The 18,371-nt window shown below is 52.4% G+C and overlaps 1 protein-coding gene across 1 annotated transcript in view; it reads left to right on the forward strand.

The window, feature by feature from the left end:
• The window catches only part of LOC121008516 (TBC1 domain family member 10B-like), a 959,042-nt gene that overhangs the window by 544,801 nt on the left and 395,870 nt on the right, over positions 1–18,371 (forward strand). The gene's annotated exons all lie outside the window — the stretch shown is intronic.

Here is an 18,371-nt window from a genome sequence, read left to right on the forward strand (position 1 = left end):
AGAGCAGAACCAGAACGTTGCCTCCGGGAGCGATACCGCAAATCTACCCCTCCGCTCACACAGAGGGGCGTTTAAAGGCAATGTCACCAAGAAGGGCATCGGCCAGTTACAACCAGAGAGTAACATCCTTTTCTCTAATCTCTTTTTATTATTTGATGGTAGATTATTTTTTTTTATTCTATTTGCTGAACATGATTATGGGGGCAGCTATCTTGACTGAGCTGATCTTAAAGGGGTTATCCGAGGCTGAAAATAGCCCCCCATACGCCCAGACCCTCACACTGATTCTACTTACCTGGGTCCCCGCGCCGCTCTTGGTAGACAGGGACAAGCTTCTATAGTGTCTCCCGTGATTCTAGGTCATGTGACACCCGGAGCGTGTATGCCGCCTCCTAAGATCTCACCGCTCTCCTGTATTCTGGAATCCTCTGTCCTAGACAGCCATGTCAGCCTCAGCGGGGTCATGTGACACCCGGGGCGTGTATACCACCTCCTAGGAGCTCACCGCTCTCCTGTATTCTGGAATCCTCTGTCATAGACAGCCATGTCAGCCTCAGCGGGGTCATGTGACACCCGGAGCGTGTATGCCGCCTCCTAGGAGCTCACCGCTCTCCTGTATTCTGGAACTGTCCGCCATAGACAGTCATGTCAGCCTCAGCGCGGTCATGTGACACCCGGAGCGTGTATGCCGCCTCCTAGGAGCTCACCGCTCTCCTGTATTCTGGAATCTTCTGTCCTAGACAGCCATGTCAGCCTCAGCGGGGTCATGTGACACCCGGGGCGTATATACCACCTCCTAGGAGCTCACCGCTCTCCTGTATTCTGGAATCCTCTGTCATAGACAGCCATGTCAGCCTCAGCGCGGTCATGTGACACCCGGAGCGTGTATGCCGCCTCCTAAGATCTCACCGCTCTCCTGTATTCTGGAATCCTCTGTCCTAGACAGCCATGTCAGCCTCAGCGCGGTCATGTGACACCCGGGGCGTGTATGCCGCCTCCTAGGAGCTCACCGCTCTCCTGTATTCTGGAATCTTCTGTCCTAGACAGCCATGTCAGCCTCAGCGAGGTCATGTGACACCCGGGGCGTGTATACCACCTCCTAGGAGCTCACCGCTCTCCTGTATTCTGGAATCCTCTGTCCTAGACAGCCATGTCAGCCTCAGCGAGGTCATGTGACACCCGGGGCGTGTATGCCGCCTCCTAGGAGCTCACCGCTCTCCTGTATTCTGGAATCCTCTGTCCTAGACAGCCATGTCAGCCTCAGCGGGGTCATGTGACACCCGGGGCGTGTATGCCGCCTCCTAGGAGCTCACCGCTCTCCTGTATTCTGGAACTGTCCGTCATAGACAGCCATGTCAGCCTCAGCGCGGTCATTTGACACCCGGGGCGTATATACCACCTCCTAGGAGCTCACCGCTCTCCTGTATTCTGGAATCTTCTGTCCTAGACAGCCATGTCAGCCTCAGCGAGGTCATGTGACACCCGGGGCGTATATACCGCCTCCTAGGAGCTCACCGCTCTCCTGTATTCTGGAATCTTCTGTCCTAGACAGCCATGTCAGCCTCAGCGTGGTCATGTGACACCCGGGGCGTATATACCACCTCCTAGGAGCTCACCGCTCTCCTGTATTCTGGAATCTTCTGTCCTAGACAGCCATGTCAGCCTCAGCGAGGTCATGTGACACCCGGGGCGTGTATGCCGCCTCCTAGGAGCTCACCACTCTCCTGTATTCTGGAATCTTCTGTCCTAGACAGCCATGTCAGCCTCAGCGCGGTCATGTGACACCCGGGGCGTGTATGCCGCCTCCTAGGAGCTCACCGCTCTCCTGTATTCTGGAATCTTCTGTCATAGACAGCCATGTAGCCTCAGCGCGGTCATGTGACACCCGGGGCGTGTATACCACCTCCTAGGAGCTCACCGCTCTCCTGTATTCTGGAATCCTCTGTCATAGACAGCCATGTCAGCCTCAGCGCGGTCATGTGACACCCGGAGCGTGTATGCCGCCTCCTAGGAGCTCACCGCTCTCCTGTATTCTGGAATCCTCTGTCATAGACAGCCATGTCAGCCTCAGCGAGGTCATGTGACACCCGGGGCGTATATGCCGCCTCCTAAGATCTCACCGCTCTCCTGTATTCTGGAATCTTCTGTCCTAGACAGCCATGTCAGCCTCAGCGCGGTCATGTGACACCCGGGGCGTGTATGCCGCCTCCTAGGAGCTCACCGCTCTCCTGTATTCTGGAATCCTCTGTCCTAGACAGCCATGTCAGCCTCAGCGAGGTCATGTGACACCCGGAGCGTGTATGCCGCCTCCTAGGAGCTCACCGCTCTCCTGTATTCTGGAATCCTCTGTCCTAGACAGCCATGTCAGCCTCAGCGTGGTCATGTGACACCCGGGGCGTGTATGCCGCCTCCTAGGAGCTCACCGCTCTCCTGTATTCTGGAATACTCAGTCATAGACAGCCATGTCAGCCTCAGCGGGGTCATGTGACACCCGGGGCGTGTATGCCGCCTCCTAGGAGCTCACCGCTCTCCTGTATTCTGGAATCCTCTGTCATAGACAGCCATGTCAGCCTCAGCGCGGTCATGTGACACCCGGAGCGTGTATGCCGCCTCCTAGGAGCTCACCGCTCTCCTGTATTCTGGAATCCTCTGTCATAGACAGCCATGTCAGCCTCAGCGCGGTCATGTGACACCTGGGACGTGTATGCCGCCTCCTAGGAGCTCACCGCTCTCCTGTATTCTGGAACTGTCCGCCATAGACAGTCATGTCAGCCTCAGCGCGGTCATGTGACACCTGGGGCGTGTATGCCGCCTCCTAGGAGCTCACCGCTCTCCTGTATTCTGGAATCCTCTGTCCTAGACAGCCATGTCAGCCTCAGCGGGGTCATGTGACACCCGGGGCGTATATACCACCTCCTAGGAGCTCACCGCTCTCCTGTATTCTGGAATCCTCTGTCCTAGACAGCCATGTCAGCCTCAGCGCGGTCATGTGACACCCGGGGCGTATATGCCGCCTCCTAGGAGCTCACCGCTCTCCTGTATTCTGGAATCTTCTGTTATAGACAGCCATGTCAGCCTCAGCGGGGTCATGTGACACCCGGAGCGTGTATGCCGCCTCCTAGGAGCTCACCGCTCTCCTGTATTCTGGAATCTTCTGTCCTAGACAGCCATGTCAGCCTCAGCGCGGTCATGTGACACCTGGGGCGTGTATGCCGCCTCCTAGGAGCTCACCGCTCTCCTGTATTCTGGAATCTTCTGTCCTAGACAGTCATGTCAGCCTCAGCGCGGTCATGTGACACCTGGGGCGTGTATGCCGCCTCCTAGGAGCTCACCGCTCTCCTGTATTCTGGAACTGTCCGCCATAGACAGTCATGTCAGCCTCAGCGGGGTCATGTGACACCCGGGGCGTATATACCACCTCCTAGGAGCTCACCGCTCTCCTGTATTCTGGAATCTTCTGTCCTAGACAGTCATGTCAGCCTCAGCGCCGTCATGTGACACCCAGGGCGTGTATGCCGCCTCCTAGGAGCTCACCGCTCTCCTGTATTCTGGAATCTTCTGTCATAGACAGCCATGTCAGCCTCAGCGCGGTCATGTGACACCCGGGGCGTGTATGCCGCCTCCTAGGAGCTCACCGCTCTCCTGTATTCTGGAATCTTCTGTCCTAGACAGCCATGTCAGCCTCAGCGCGGTCATGTGACACCCGGGGCGTGTATACCACCTCCTAGGAGCTCACCGCTCTCCTGTATTCTGGAATCTTCTGTTATAGACAGCCATGTCAGCCTCAGCGCGGTCATGTGACACCCGGGGCGTGTATGCCGCCTCCTAAGATCTCACCGCTCTCCTGTATTCTGGAATCTTCTGTCCTAGACAGCCATGTCAGCCTCAGCGAGGTCATGTGACACCCGGGGCGTATATACCGCCTCCTAGGAGCTCACCGCTCTCCTGTATTCTGGAATCTTCTGTCCTAGACAGCCATGTCAGCCTCAGCGGGGTCATCTGACACCCGGGGCGTATATACCGCCTCCTAGGAGCTCACCGCTCTCCCGTATTCTGGAATCCTCTGTCCTAGACAGCCATGTCAGCCTCAGCGCGGTCATGTGACACCCGGGGCGTGTATGCCGCCTCCTAGGAGCTCACTGCTCTCCTGTATTCTGGAATCTTCTGTCATAGACAGCCATGTCAGCCTCAGCGAGGTCATGTGACACCCGGGGCGTGTATGCCGCCTCCTAGGAGCTCACCGCTCTCCTGTATTCTGGAATCCTCTGTCCTAGACAGCCATGTCAGCCTCAGCGAGGTCATGTGACACCCGGGGCGTGTATGCCGCCTCCTAGGAGCTCACCGCTCTCCTGTATTCTGGAATCTTCTGTCCTAGACAGCCATGTCAGCCTCAGCGCGGTCATGTGACACCCGGGGCGTATATACCACCTCCTAGGAGCTCACCGCTATCCTGTATTCTGGAATCCTCTGTCATAGACAGCCATGTCAGCCTCAGCGAGGTCATCTGACACCCGGGGCGTGTATGCCGCCTCCTAGGAGCTCACCGCTATCCTGTATTCTGGAATCCTCTGTCATAGACAGCCATGTCAGCCTCAGCGGGGTCATGTGACACCCGGGGCGTGTATGCCACCTCAGCCGTGTTAGCCCCCCCATATCAAAATTTTTGAACAAAACATATGCAATTGGTTAGATCTTTGTTAGATCAGGTTAGATCAATTGTTGTTTGCGTTAGATCTCATACAGAAGTAGAGATATTAACAGTTATTTGCAGGGGGGGCTAACCCGTCATCAGCCCCCCCTTATCAAAAAATTGACCAAAAAATTTGCTATTTTGGAAGATATTTGTTAGATCAGGTATGATCAACTAGTTGTTTTGTTAGATCTCACATAATTACAGACTTATTAAGTGATGAATGAGGGGGGGCTAGCCCCCCCACATGCAATTTTCTGGTAAAATTTGATGCAGACTAATAGGCCTTCATTAGATCCGGTAAGATCAAGTGGTTTCAACGTTAGATCTCATATAATCACAGAGATATTATGGATATTTGGTATAACGTCAGGGGGGGCTAGCCCCCCCACATGCAATTTTCTGGTAAAATTTGATGCAGACTAATAGGCCTTCGTTAGATCCGGTAAGATCAAGTGGTTTCAACGTTAGATCTCATATAATTACAGAGATATTTCACATAAAAATACAGATATTAGGTAGTATTAAATAGGGGGGCTAGCCCCCCCACATGCAATTTTCTGATAAAATTTGATGCAGACTAATAGGCCTTCGTTAGATCCAGTAAGATCAAGTGGTTTCAACGTTAGATCTCATATAATTACAGAGATATTATGGATATTTGGCATTACGTCAGGGGGGACTAGCCCCCCCCACATGCAATTTTCTGGTAAAATTTGATGCAGACTAATAGGCCTTCGTTAGATCCGGTAAGATCAAGTGGTTTCAACGTTAGATCTCGTTTAATTACAGAGATATTTCACATAAAAATACAGATATTAGGTAGTATTAAATAGGGGGGCTAGCCCCCCCACAAGCAATTTTCTGGTAAAATTTGATGCAGACTAATAGGCCTTCGTTAGATCCGGTAAGATCAAGTGGTTTCAACGTTAGATCTCATTTAATTACAGAGATATTATGGATATTTGGCATTACGTCAGGGGGGGCTAGTCCCCCCACATGCAATTTTCTGGTAAAATTTGATGCAGACTAATAGGCCTTCGTTAGATCCGGTAAGATCAAGTGGTTTCAACGTTAGATCTCATTTAATTACAGAGATATTTCACATAAAAACACAGATATTAGGTAGTATTAAATAGGGGGGCTAGCCCCCCCACATGCAATTTTCTGGTAAAAAGACATTCAAGCTAATAGATAATTGTTCGTTTTTTATTATGCCGCACATGGTGGTAAAAAGTAATAATCATAATGTAATTAGGAATAAAAGGTCTTTATTGCAGTTTTATTTTCTCTCAGATAATGACAGGAAAGTTGGTGATTTTATATCAGAAGTTAACCCTTTGTGGCAGTCGCTTAACATTACTTTGACTCAGTTCACTCCTAAGCAAATTAGCTGGTGAGCTTTTTTTGCGCAGTTGTCGTGCGTTTTTGTTTGTACGATTTTGCTTGTCCCACGGTTTGCCAGATGGTCACGGAGTCACCTACCTCCGACAGTCGCGCCGATGGTGCCATTATATTCTAATTGCACCCCAGTTGCCCTGGGTGCAACACGCGGCTTCCCACCACAATTCTGCCCGTGCAAACAAAAACGATCCTGGCTAAAACAGCCGTGCTTCATGGGTCGCTGAAAAGGTACATGTACCTTTTTCTAGGATTGCCATGTGGATGTCACCCCATTGAAATCAATGTTCCGCAAGGCAATCGCTGTGTGCAATTGTGCAGGACGCACGTCCCAGATCGCATAGGTCTGCACCACTTTACCAGAAAATTGCATGTGGGGGGGCTAGCCCCCCCTGACGTAATACCAAATATCCATAATATCTCTGTAATTATATGAGATCTAACGTTGAAACCACTTGATCTTACCGGATCTAACGAAGGCCTATTAGTCTGCATCAAATTTTACCAGAAAATTGCATGTGGGGGGGCTAGCCCCCCTATTTAATACTACCTAATATCTGTATTTTTATGTAAAATATCTCTCCCCATGACGTAATACCAAATATCCATAAGATCTCTGTAATTATATGAGATCTAACGTTGAAACCACTTGATCTTACCGGATCTAACAAAGGCCCATTAGTCTGCATCAAATTTTACCAGAAAATTGCATGTGGGGGGGGGCTAGCCCCCCTATTTAATACCACCTAATATCTGTGTTTTTATGTGAAATATCTCTGTAATTAAATGAGATCTAATGTTGGAACCACTTGATCTTACCGGATCTAACGAAGGCCTATTAGTCTGCATCAAATTTTACAAGAAAATTGCATGTGGGGGGGCTAGCCCCCCTATTTAATACTACCTAATATCTGTATTTTTATGTGAAATATCTCTGTAATTATATGAGATCTAACGTGGAAACCACTTGATCTTACCGGATCTAACGAAGGCCTATTAGTCTGCATCAAATTTTACCAGAAAATTGCATGTGGGGGGGCTAGCCCCCCATGACGTAATACCAAATATCCATAAGATCTCTGTAATTATATGAGATCTAACGTTGAAACCACTTGATCTTACCGGATCTAACAAAGGCCCATTAGTCTGCATCAAATTTTACCAGAAAATTGCATGTGGGGGGGGGCTAGCCCCCCTATTTAATACCACCTAATATCTGTGTTTTTATGTGAAATATCTCTGTAATTAAATGAGATCTAATGTTGGAACCACTTGATCTTACCGGATCTAACGAAGGCCTATTAGTCTGCATCAAATTTTACAAGAAAATTGCATGTGGGGGGGCTAGCCCCCCTATTTAATACTACCTAATATCTGTATTTTTATGTGAAATATCTCTGTAATTAAATGAGATCTAACGTTGAAACCACTTGATCTTACCGGATCTAACGAAGGCCTATTAGTCTGCATCAAATTTTACCAGAAAATTGCATGTGGGGGGGCTAGCCCCCCATGACGTAATACCAAATATCCATAAGATCTCTGTAATTATATGAGATCTAACGTTGAAACCACTTGATCTTACCGGATCTAACAAAGGCCTATTAGTCTGCATCAAATTTTACCAGAAAATTGCATGTGGGGGGGGGCTAGCCCCCCTATTTAATACTACCTAATATCTGTGTTTTTATGTGAAATATCTCTGTAATTAAATGAGATCTAACGTGGAAACCACTTGATCTTACCGGATCTAACGAAGGCCTATTAGTCTGCATCAAATTTTATCAGAAAATTGCATGTGGGGGGGCTAGCCCCCCTATTTAATACTACCTAATATCTGTATTTTAATGTGAAATATCTCTGTAATTAAATGAGATCTAACGTTGAAACCACTTGATCTTACCGGATCTAACGAAGGCCTATTAGTCTGCATCAAATTTTACCAGAAAATTGCATGTGGGGGGGCTAGCCCCCCCTGACATAATACCAAATATCCATAATATCTCTTTAATTATATGAGATCTAACGTTGAAACCACTTGATCTTACCGGATCTAACAAAGGCCTATTAGTCTGCATCAAATTTTACCAGAAAATTGCATGTGGGGGGGCTAGCCCCCCCTCATTAATCACTTAATAAGTCTGTAATTATGTGAGATCTAACAAAACAACTAGTTGATCATACCTGATCTAACAAATATCTTCCAAAATAGCTAATTTTTTGGTCAATTTTTTGATAAGGGGGGGCTGATGACGGGTTAGCCCCCCCTGCAAATAACTGTTAATATCTCTACTTCTGTGTGAGATCTAACGCAAACAATTGATCTAACCAATTGCATATGTTTTGTTCAAAAATTTTGATATGGGGGGGCTAACACGGCTGAGGTGTGTATGCCGCTTCCTAGGAGCTCACTGCTCTCCTGTATTCTGGAATCTTCTGTCATAGACAGCCATGTCAGCCTCAGCGGGGTCATGTGACACCCGGGGCGTATATACCACCTCCTAGGAGCTCACCGCTCTCCTGTATTCTGGAATCCTCTGTCCTAGACAGCCATGTAGCCTCAGCGGGGTCATGTGACACCCGGGGCGTGTATGCCGCCTCCTAAGATCTCACCGCTCTCCCGTATTCTGGAATCCTCTGTCATAGACAGCCATGTCAGCCTCAGCGGGGTCATGTGACACCCGGGGCGTGTATGCCGCCTCCTAGGAGCTCACCGCTCTCCTGTATTCTGGAATCTTCTGTCATAGACAGCCATGTCAGCCTCAGCGGGGTCATGTGACACCCGGGGCGTATATACCACCTCCTAGGAGCTCACCGCTCTCCTGTATTCTGGAATCTTCTGTTATAGACAGCCATGTAGCCTCAGCGGGGTCATGTGACACCCGGGGCGTGTATGCCACCTCCTAGGAGCTCACCGCTCTCCTGTATTCTGGAATCTTCTGTCATAGACAGCCATGTCGGCCTCAGCGAGGTCATGTGACACCCAGGGCGTGTATGCCGCCTCCTAGGAGCTCACCGCTCTCCCGTATTCTGGAATCCTCTGTCATAGACAGCCATGTCAGCCTCAGCGGGGTCATGTGACACCCGGGGCGTATATACCACCTCCTAGGAGCTCACCGCTCTCCTGTATTCTGGAACTGTCCGCCATAGACAGTCATGTCAGCCTCAGCGAGGTCATGTGACACCCGGGGCGTATATACCACCTCCTAGGAGCTCACCGCTCTCCTGTATTCTGGAATCCTCTGTCATAGACAGCCATGTCAGCCTCAGCGGGGTCATGTGACACCCGGGGCGTGTATGCCGCCTCCTAGGAGCTCACCGCTCTCCTGTATTCTGGAATCCTCTGTCATAGACAGCCATGTCAGCCTCAGCGCGGTCATGTGACACCTGGGGCGTGTATGCCGCCTCCTAGGAGCTCACCGCTCTCCCGTATTCTGGAATCCTCTGTCCTGGACAGCCATGTAGCCTCAGCGGGGTCATGTGACACCCGGGGCGTGTATGCCGCCTCCTAGGAGCTCACCGCTCTCCCGTATTCTGGAATCCTCTGTCATAGACAGTCATGTCAGCCTCAGCGCGGTCATGTGACACCCGGGGCGTGTATGCCGCCTCGTAGGAGCTCACCGCTCTCCCGTATTCTGGAATCTTCTGTCCTAGACAACCATGTAGCCTCAGCGGGGTCATGTGACACCCGGGGCGTGTATGCCGCCTCCTAAGATCTCACCGCTCTCCTGTATTCTGGAATCTTCTGTCCTAGACAGCCATGTCAGCCTCAGCGCGGTCATGTGACACCCGGGGCGTGTATGCCGCCTCCTAGGAGCTCACCGCTCTCCTGTATTCTGGAATCTTCTGTCCTAGACAGCCATGTCAGCCTCAGCGGGGTCATGTGACACCCGGGGCGTGTATGCCGCCTCCTAAGATCTCACCACTCTCCTGTATTCTGGAATCCCCTGTCCTAGACAGCCATGTCAGCCTCAGCGCGGTCATGTGACACCCGGGGCGTGTATGCCGCCTCCTAGGAGCTCACCGCTCTCCTGTATTCTGGAACTGTCCGTCATAGACAGCCATGTCAGCCTCAGCGTGGTCATGTGACACCCGGGGCGTGTATGCCGCCTCCTAGGAGCTCACCGCTCTCCTGTATTCTGGAATCCTCTGTCATAGACAGCCATGTCAGCCTCAGCGGGGTCATGTGACACCCGGGGCGTGTATGCCGCCTCCTAGGAGCTCACCGCTCTCCTGTATTCTGGAATCCTCTGTCATAGACAGCCATGTCGGCCTCAGCGGGGTCATGTGACACCCGGGGCGTATATACCACCTCCTAGGAGCTCACCGCTCTCCTGTATTCTGGAATCCTCTATCCTAGACAGCCATGTCAGCCTCAGCGCGGTCATGTGACACCCGGGGCGTATATACCGCCTCCTAGGAGCTCACCGCTCTCCTGTATTCTGGAATCCTCTGTCCTAGACAGCCATGTCAGCCTCAGCGAGGTCATGTGACACCCGGGGCGTGTATGCCGCCTCCTAGGAGCTCACCGCTCTCCTGTATTCTGGAATCTTCTGTTATAGACAGCCATGTCAGCCTCAGCGGGGTCATGTGACACCCGGGGCGTATATACCACCTCTTAGGAGCTCACCGCTCTCCTGTATTCTGGAATCCTCTGTCATAGACAGCCATGTCAGCCTCAGCGGGGTCATGTGACACCCGGGGCGTATATACCACCTCCTAGGAGCTCACCGCTCTCCTGTATTCTGGAATCCTCTGTCATAGACAGCCATGTCAGCCTCAGCGGGGTCATGTGACACCCGGGGCGTATATACCGCCTCCTAGGAGCTCACCGCTCTCCTGTATTCTGGAACTGTCCGTCATAGACAGCCATGTCAGCCTCAGCGGGGTCATGTGACACCCGGGGCGTGTATACCACCTCCTAGGAGCTCACCGCTCTCCTGTATTCTGGAATCCTCTGTCATAGACAGCCATGTCAGCCTCAGCGGGGTCATGTGACACCCGGGGCGTGTATACCACCTCCTAGGAGCTCACCGCTCTCCTGTATTCTGGAATCCTCTGTCCTAGACAGCCATGTCAGCCTCAGCGGGGTCATGTGACACCCGGGGCGTATATACCACCTCCTAGGAGCTCACCGCTCTCCTGTATTCTGGAATCCTCTGTCCTAGACAGCCATGTCAGCCTCAGCGCGGTCATGTGACACCGGGGCGTGTATGCCGCCTCATAGGAGCTCACCGCTCTCCTGTATTCTGGAATCCTCTGTCCTAGACAGCCATGTCAGCCTCAGCGGGGTCATGTGACACCCGGGGCGTTTATACCACCTCCTAGGAGCTCACCGCTCTCCTGTATTCTGGAATCGTCTGTCCTAGACAGCCATGTCAGCCTCAGCGGGGTCATGTGACACCCGGGGCGTTTATACCACCTCCTAGGAGCTCACCGCTCTCCTGTATTCTGGAATCCTCTGTCATAGACAGCCATGTCAGCCTCAGCGGGGTCATGTGACACCCGGGGCGTATATACCACCTCCTAGGAGCTCACCGCTCTCCTGTATTCTGGAATCCTCTGTCCTAGACAACCATGTCAGCCTCAGCGAGGTCATGTGACACCCGGAGCGTGTATGCCGCCTCCTAGGAGCTCACCGCTCTCCTGTATTCTGGAATCCTCTGTCCTAGACAGCCATGTCAGCCTCAGCGAGGTCATGTGACACCCGGAGCGTGTATGCCGCCTCCTAGGAGCTCACCGCTCTCCTGTATTCTGGAATCCTCTGTCCTAGACAGCCATGTCAGCCTCAGCGTGGTCATGTGACACCCGGAGCGTGTATGCCGCCTCCTAGGAGCTCACCGCTCTCCTGTATTCTGGAATCCTCTGTCCTAGACAGCCATGTCAGCCTCAGCGAGGTCATGTGACACCCGGAGCGTGTATGCCGCCTCCTAGGAGCTCACCGCTCTCCTGTATTCTGGAATCCTCTGTCCTAGACAGCCATGTCAGCCTCAGCGAGGTCATGTGACACCCGGAGCGTGTATGCCGCCTCCTAGGAGCTCACCGCTCTCCTGTATTCTGGAATCCTCTGTCCTAGACAGCCATGTCAGCCTCAGCGTGGTCATGTGACACCCGGGGCGTGTATGCCGCCTCCTAGGAGCTCACCGCTCTCCTGTATTCTGGAATACTCAGTCATAGACAGCCATGTCAGCCTCAGCGGGGTCATGTGACACCCGGGGCGTGTATGCCGCCTCCTAGGAGCTCACCGCTCTCCTGTATTCTGGAACTGTCTGTCATAGACAGCCATGTAGCCTCAGCGCGGTCATGTGACACCCGGGGCGTGTATACCACCTCCTAGGAGCTCACCGCTCTCCTGTATTCTGGAATCCTCTGTCCTAGACAGCCATGTCAGCCTCAGCGCGGTCATGTGACACCCGGGGCGTTTATACCACCTCCTAGGAGCTCACCGCTCTCCTGTATTCTGGAACTGTCTGTCATAGACAGCCATGTCAGCCTCAGCGGGGTCATGTGACACCCGGGGCGTTTATACCACCTCCTAGGAGCTCACCGCTCTCCTGTATTCTGGAACTGTCTGTCATAGACAGCCATGTAGCCTCAGCGCGGTCATGTGACACCCGGGGCGTGTATACCACCTCCTAGGAGCTCACCGCTCTCCTGTATTCTGGAATCCTCTGTCCTAGACAGCCATGTCAGCCTCAGCGCGGTCATGTGACACCCGGGGCGTTTATACCACCTCCTAGGAGCTCACCGCTCTCCTGTATTCTGGAACTGTCTGTCATAGACAGCCATGTCAGCCTCAGCGGGGTCATGTGACACCCGGGGCGTGTATACCACCTCCTAGGAGCTCACCGCTCTCCTGTATTCTGGAATCCTCTGTCCTAGACAGCCATGTCAGCCTCAGCGGGGTCATGTGACACCCGGGGCGTATATACCACCTCCTAGGAGCTCACCGCTCTCCTGTATTCTGGAATCCTCTGTCATAGACAACCATGTCAGCCTCAGCGAGGTCATGTGACACCCGGAGCGTGTATGCCGCCTCCTAGGAGCTCACCGCTCTCCTGTATTCTGGAATCCTCTGTCCTAGACAGCCATGTCAGCCTCAGCGTGGTCATGTGACACCCGGAGCGTGTATGCCGCCTCCTAGGAGCTCACCGCTCTCCTGTATTCTGGAATCCTCTGTCCTAGACAGCCATGTCAGCCTCAGCGAGGTCATGTGACACCCGGAGCGTGTATGCCGCCTCCTAGGAGCTCACCGCGCTCCTGTATTCTGGAATCCTCTGTCCTAGACAGCCATGTCAGCCTCAGCGAGGTCATGTGACACCCGGAGCGTGTATGCCGCCTCCTAGGAGCTCACCGCTCTCCTGTATTCTGGAATCCTCTGTCCTAGACAGCCATGTCAGCCTCAGCGAGGTCATGTGACACCCGGAGCGTGTATGCCGCCTCCTAGGAGCTCACCGCTCTCCTGTATTCTGGAATCCTCTGTCCTAGACAGCCATGTCAGCCTCAGCGTGGTCATGTGACACCCGGGGCGTGTATGCCGCCTCCTAGGAGCTCACCGCTCTCCTGTATTCTGGAATACTCAGTCATAGACAGCCATGTCAGCCTCAGCGGGGTCATGTGACACCCGGGGCGTGTATGCCGCCTCCTAGGAGCTCACCGCTCTCCTGTATTCTGGAACTGTCTGTCATAGACAGCCATGTAGCCTCAGCGCGGTCATGTGACACCCGGGGCGTGTATGCCGCCTCCTAGGAGCTCACCGCTCTCCCGTATTCTGGAATCCTCTGTCATAGACAGCCATGTCACCCTCAGCGCGGTCATGTGACACCTGGGGCGTGTATGCCGCCTCCTAGGAGCTCACCGCTCTCCCGTATTCTGGAATCTTCTGTCCTAGACAACCATGTAGCCTCAGCGGGGTCATGTGACACCCGGGGCGTATATACCGCCTCCTAGGAGCTCACCGCTCTCCCGTATTCTGGAATCTTCTGTCCTAGACAACCATGTCACCCTCAGCGGGGTCATGTGACACCCGGGGCGTGTATGCCGCCTCCTAAGATCTCACCGCTCTCCTGTATTCTGGAATCTTCTGTCCTAGACAGCCATGTCAGCCTCAGCGCGGTCATGTGACACCCGGGACGTGTATGCCGCCTCCTAGGAGCTCACCGCTCTCCCGTAATCTGGAATCTTCTGTCCTAGACAACCATGTCACCCTCAGCGGGGTCATGTGACACCCGGGGCGTGTATGCCGCCTCCTAAGATCTCACCGCTCTCCTGTATTCTGGAATCTTCTGTCCTAGACAGCCATGTCAGCCTCAGCGCGGTCATGTGACACCCGGGGCGTGTATGCCGCCTCCTAAGATCTCACCGCTCTCCTGTATTCTGGAACTGTCCGTCATAGACAGCCATGTCAGCCTCAGCGGGGTCATGTGACACCCAGGGCGTATATACCGCCTCCTAGGAGCTCACCGCTCTCCTGTATTCTGGAATCTTCTGTTATAGACAGCCATGTCAGCCTCAGCGAGGTCATGTGACACCCGGGGCCTGTATGCCGCCTCCTAGGAGCTCACCGCTCTCCTGTATTCTGGAATCTTTTGTTATAGACAGCCATGTCAGCCTCAGCGAGGTCATGTGACACCCGGGGCGTGTATGCCGCCTCCTAGGAGCTCACCGCTCTCCTGTATTCTGGAATATTCTGTTATAGACAGCCATGTCAGCCTCAGCGGGGTCATGTGACACCCGGGGCGTGTATGCCGCCTCCTAGGAGCTCACCGCTCTCCTGTATTCTGGAACCGTCCGTCATAGACAGCCATGTCAGCCTCAGCGGGGTCATGTGACACCCGGGGCATATATACCACCTCCTAGGAGCTCACCGCTCTCCTGTATTCTGGAATCTTCTGTTATAGACAGCCAGGTCAGCCTCAGTGCGGTCATGTGACACCCGGGGCGTGTATGCCGCCTCCGAGGAGCTCACCGCTCTCCCGTATTCTGGAACTGTCCGCCATAGACAGTCATGTCAGCCTCAGCGCGGTCATGTGACACCTGGGGCGTGTATGCCGCCTCCGAGGAGCTCACCGCTCTCCCGTATTCTGGAACTGTCCGCCATAGACAGCCATGTCACCCTCAGCGTGGTCATGTGACACCTGGGGCGTGTATGCCGCCTCCTAGGAGCTCACCGCTCTCCTGTATTCTGGAATCCTCTGTCATAGACAGCCATGTCAGCCTCAGCGGGGTCATGTGACACCCGGGGCGTGTATGCCGCCTCCTAGGAGCTCACCGCTCTCCTGTATTCTGGAATCTTCTGTCCTAGACAGCCATGTCAGCCTCAGCGCGGTCATGTGACACACGGGGCGTGTATACCGCCTCCTAGGAGCTCACCGCTCTCCCGTATTCTGGAACTGTCCGCCATAGACAGCCATGTCACCCTCAGCGCGGTCATGTGACACCTGGGGCGTGTATGCTGCCTCCTAAGAGCTCACCGCTCTCCTGTATTCTGGAATCTTCTGTCCTAGACAGCCATGTCAGCCTCAGCGGTGTCATGTGACACCCGGGGCGTGTATTCCGCCTCCTAAGATCTCACCGCTCTCCTGTATTCTGGAATCTTCTGTTATAGACAGCCATGTAGCCTCAGCGGGGTCATGTGACACCTGGGGCGTGTATGCCGCCTCCTAGGAGCTCACCGCTCTCCTGTATTCTGGAATCTTCTGTCCTAGACAGCCATGTCAGCCTCAGCGGGGTCATGTGACACCCAGGGCGTGTATGCCGCCTCCTAAGATCTCACCGCTCTCCTGTATTCTGGAATCTTCTGTCATAGACAGCCATGTCAGCCTCAGCGCGGTCATGTGACACCTGGGGAGTGTATGCCGCCTCCTAGGAGCTCACCGCTCTCCTGTATTCTGGAATCTTCTGTCATAGACAGCCATGTCGGCCTCAGCGGGGTCATGTGACACCCAGGGCGTGTATGCCGCCTCCTAAGATCTCACCGCTCTCCTGTATTCTGGAATCTTCTGTCCTAGACAGCCATGTCAGCCTAAGCGGGGTCATGTGACACCCGGGGCGTGTATGCCGCCTCCTAGGAGCTCACCGCTCTCCTGTATTCTGGAATCTTCTGTTATAGACAGCCATGTCAGCCTCAGCGCGGTCATGTGACACCCGGGGCGTGTATGCCGCCTCCTAGGAGCTCACCGCTCTCCTGTATTCTGGAATCTTCTGTTATAGACAGCCATGTCAGCCTCAGCGCGGGCATGTGACACCTGGGACGTGTATGCCGCCTCCTAGGAGCTCACCGCTCTCCTGTATTCTGGAATCTTCTGTCCTAGACAGCCATGTCAGCCTAAGCGGTGTCATGTGACACCCGGGGCGTGTATACCACCTCCTAGGAGCTCACCGCTCTCCTGTATTCTGGAATCTTCTGTCCTAGACAGCCATGTCAGCCTCAGCGGGGTCATGTGACACCCGGGGCGTGTATGCCGCCTCCTAGGAGCTCACCGCTCTCCTGTATTCTGGAATCTTCTGTCCTAGACAGCCATGTCAGCCTCAGCGGGGTCATGTGACACCCGGGGCGTGTATGCCGCCTCCTAGGAGCTCACCGCTCTCCTGTATTCTGGAATCTTCTGTCCTAGACAGCCATGTCAGCCTCAGCGCGGTCATGTGACACCCGGGGCGTGTATGCCGCCTCCTAAGAGCTCACCGCTCTCCTGTATTCTGGAATCTTCTGTTATAGACAGTCATGTCAGCCTCAGCGCGGTCATGTGACACCCGGGGCGTATACACGTATACGTATATTTTTTCACTATATATTATCATTATTTTTATATATAAATCGACACATCTTTTATTATACTCTTTTACAAATGTGATGTTGATGTAAGACCCACCATACACCTGAGTAGCTTGACACTGATCCACCACTATTGGCGCTAAAAAGGGTTTCTCCAAGAACAGGAGAGACTGGGATGGTACCATTACCCACCAGTCCCCCTAGTTTGGCACACCTCCATAACGCTGGATAACATCCGCGACAAAATTTTAGCCAGAAGATTAACATCTGTATTAAGGAGAGAGATGGGTCTATATGACCCCAAATCATTGGGGTCTTTACCCTTCTTTAATATCTCTGTAATCACGGCCTCGGTCATTGCTTCTGGAAGAGCTCCCTCCTTTATTGAATCAGAGCGTGTTCTCCACAGATGGGGAAGAATCGCCTCCCTATATTTACGATAAAACTCATACGGGAGTCCATCCAGGCCAGGGGAGGAATTACCTGAACAGGAGTCCATTGCTTCCTCTATCTCCTGAAGAGACAGATCCATCTCCAGACGTTCTTTGTGATCATCTGTAAGCGCTGGAAGGGAAATAGAATCCAAATAGGAGTCCATCATTTCCTCTGAGAGAACACTCTCTGATTTATACAATAGACAGAAGTGATCTATAAATATTTCTATTATTCCCTCCTGATCTTCAATAATTGTCCCATCCAAGGCACGGATACTGCCAATCTCTTTCTTTGGATCCTGGCTAGCTATTACCCTGGCCAGCATCTTACCGGGACGTCCTGCCTCAGAAAAATATTTTTGTCCTCTAAAGAATGACCTCTGTTGCGCTTTATGCAGAAGGAAGTCAGAGAAGACCCGTCTAGTCCTCTGCATAGTCTTTGTAGCTTCCTCCCTAATAGAGCCAGCCATTCCAGCCGCTTCCTCCCATTCCTTCTCCCTCCTTGAATAACGATTAGATCAGCAATTGAACTAATAAAAATCCCTCTCATAACCGCTTTAAACGCGTCCCAAACAAATTGGGATTTAGCTGAAATTATTTTTTTCTCCCAATAGGAAATAATCTTTTTTTATCTGGTTAGGATGGTCAATTATTAATATCCGATGGGGATTCAGTCTAACATTATTCCTGACCGTACATGGCTCTATAAAAAAGGGAACATGATCAGATACGGATCTGGTCTCGTATTTCATCAGTTTAATACAATTCAAGTATCCCTTATTTATCAAGGCCAGATCAACTCTAGACATAGAATTTCCCGATTTACTAACACAGGAGTAGGCTCTTTTTCCTTTGGATAGGTATTCCCAAACATCCACGAGGCCCACCTCTTGGCAAAACCGGGCCAAGGGGGACCCCTGGGACGGGGAATAACCGTTCGCCCCCCTAGAAATCCTATCAGCCTCAGGATTCATAACACAATTGAAATCCCCATTGACCACTACCATACATTGGGGCCACTGATCCACAAAAACCATCAAAGAGGTCACTATTTGCATAGAAAAAGGAGGAG

Source organism: Bufo bufo, chromosome 7, assembly GCF_905171765.1.
Source record: "Bufo bufo chromosome 7, aBufBuf1.1, whole genome shotgun sequence".
NCBI lineage: Eukaryota > Metazoa > Chordata > Amphibia > Anura > Bufonidae > Bufo > Bufo bufo.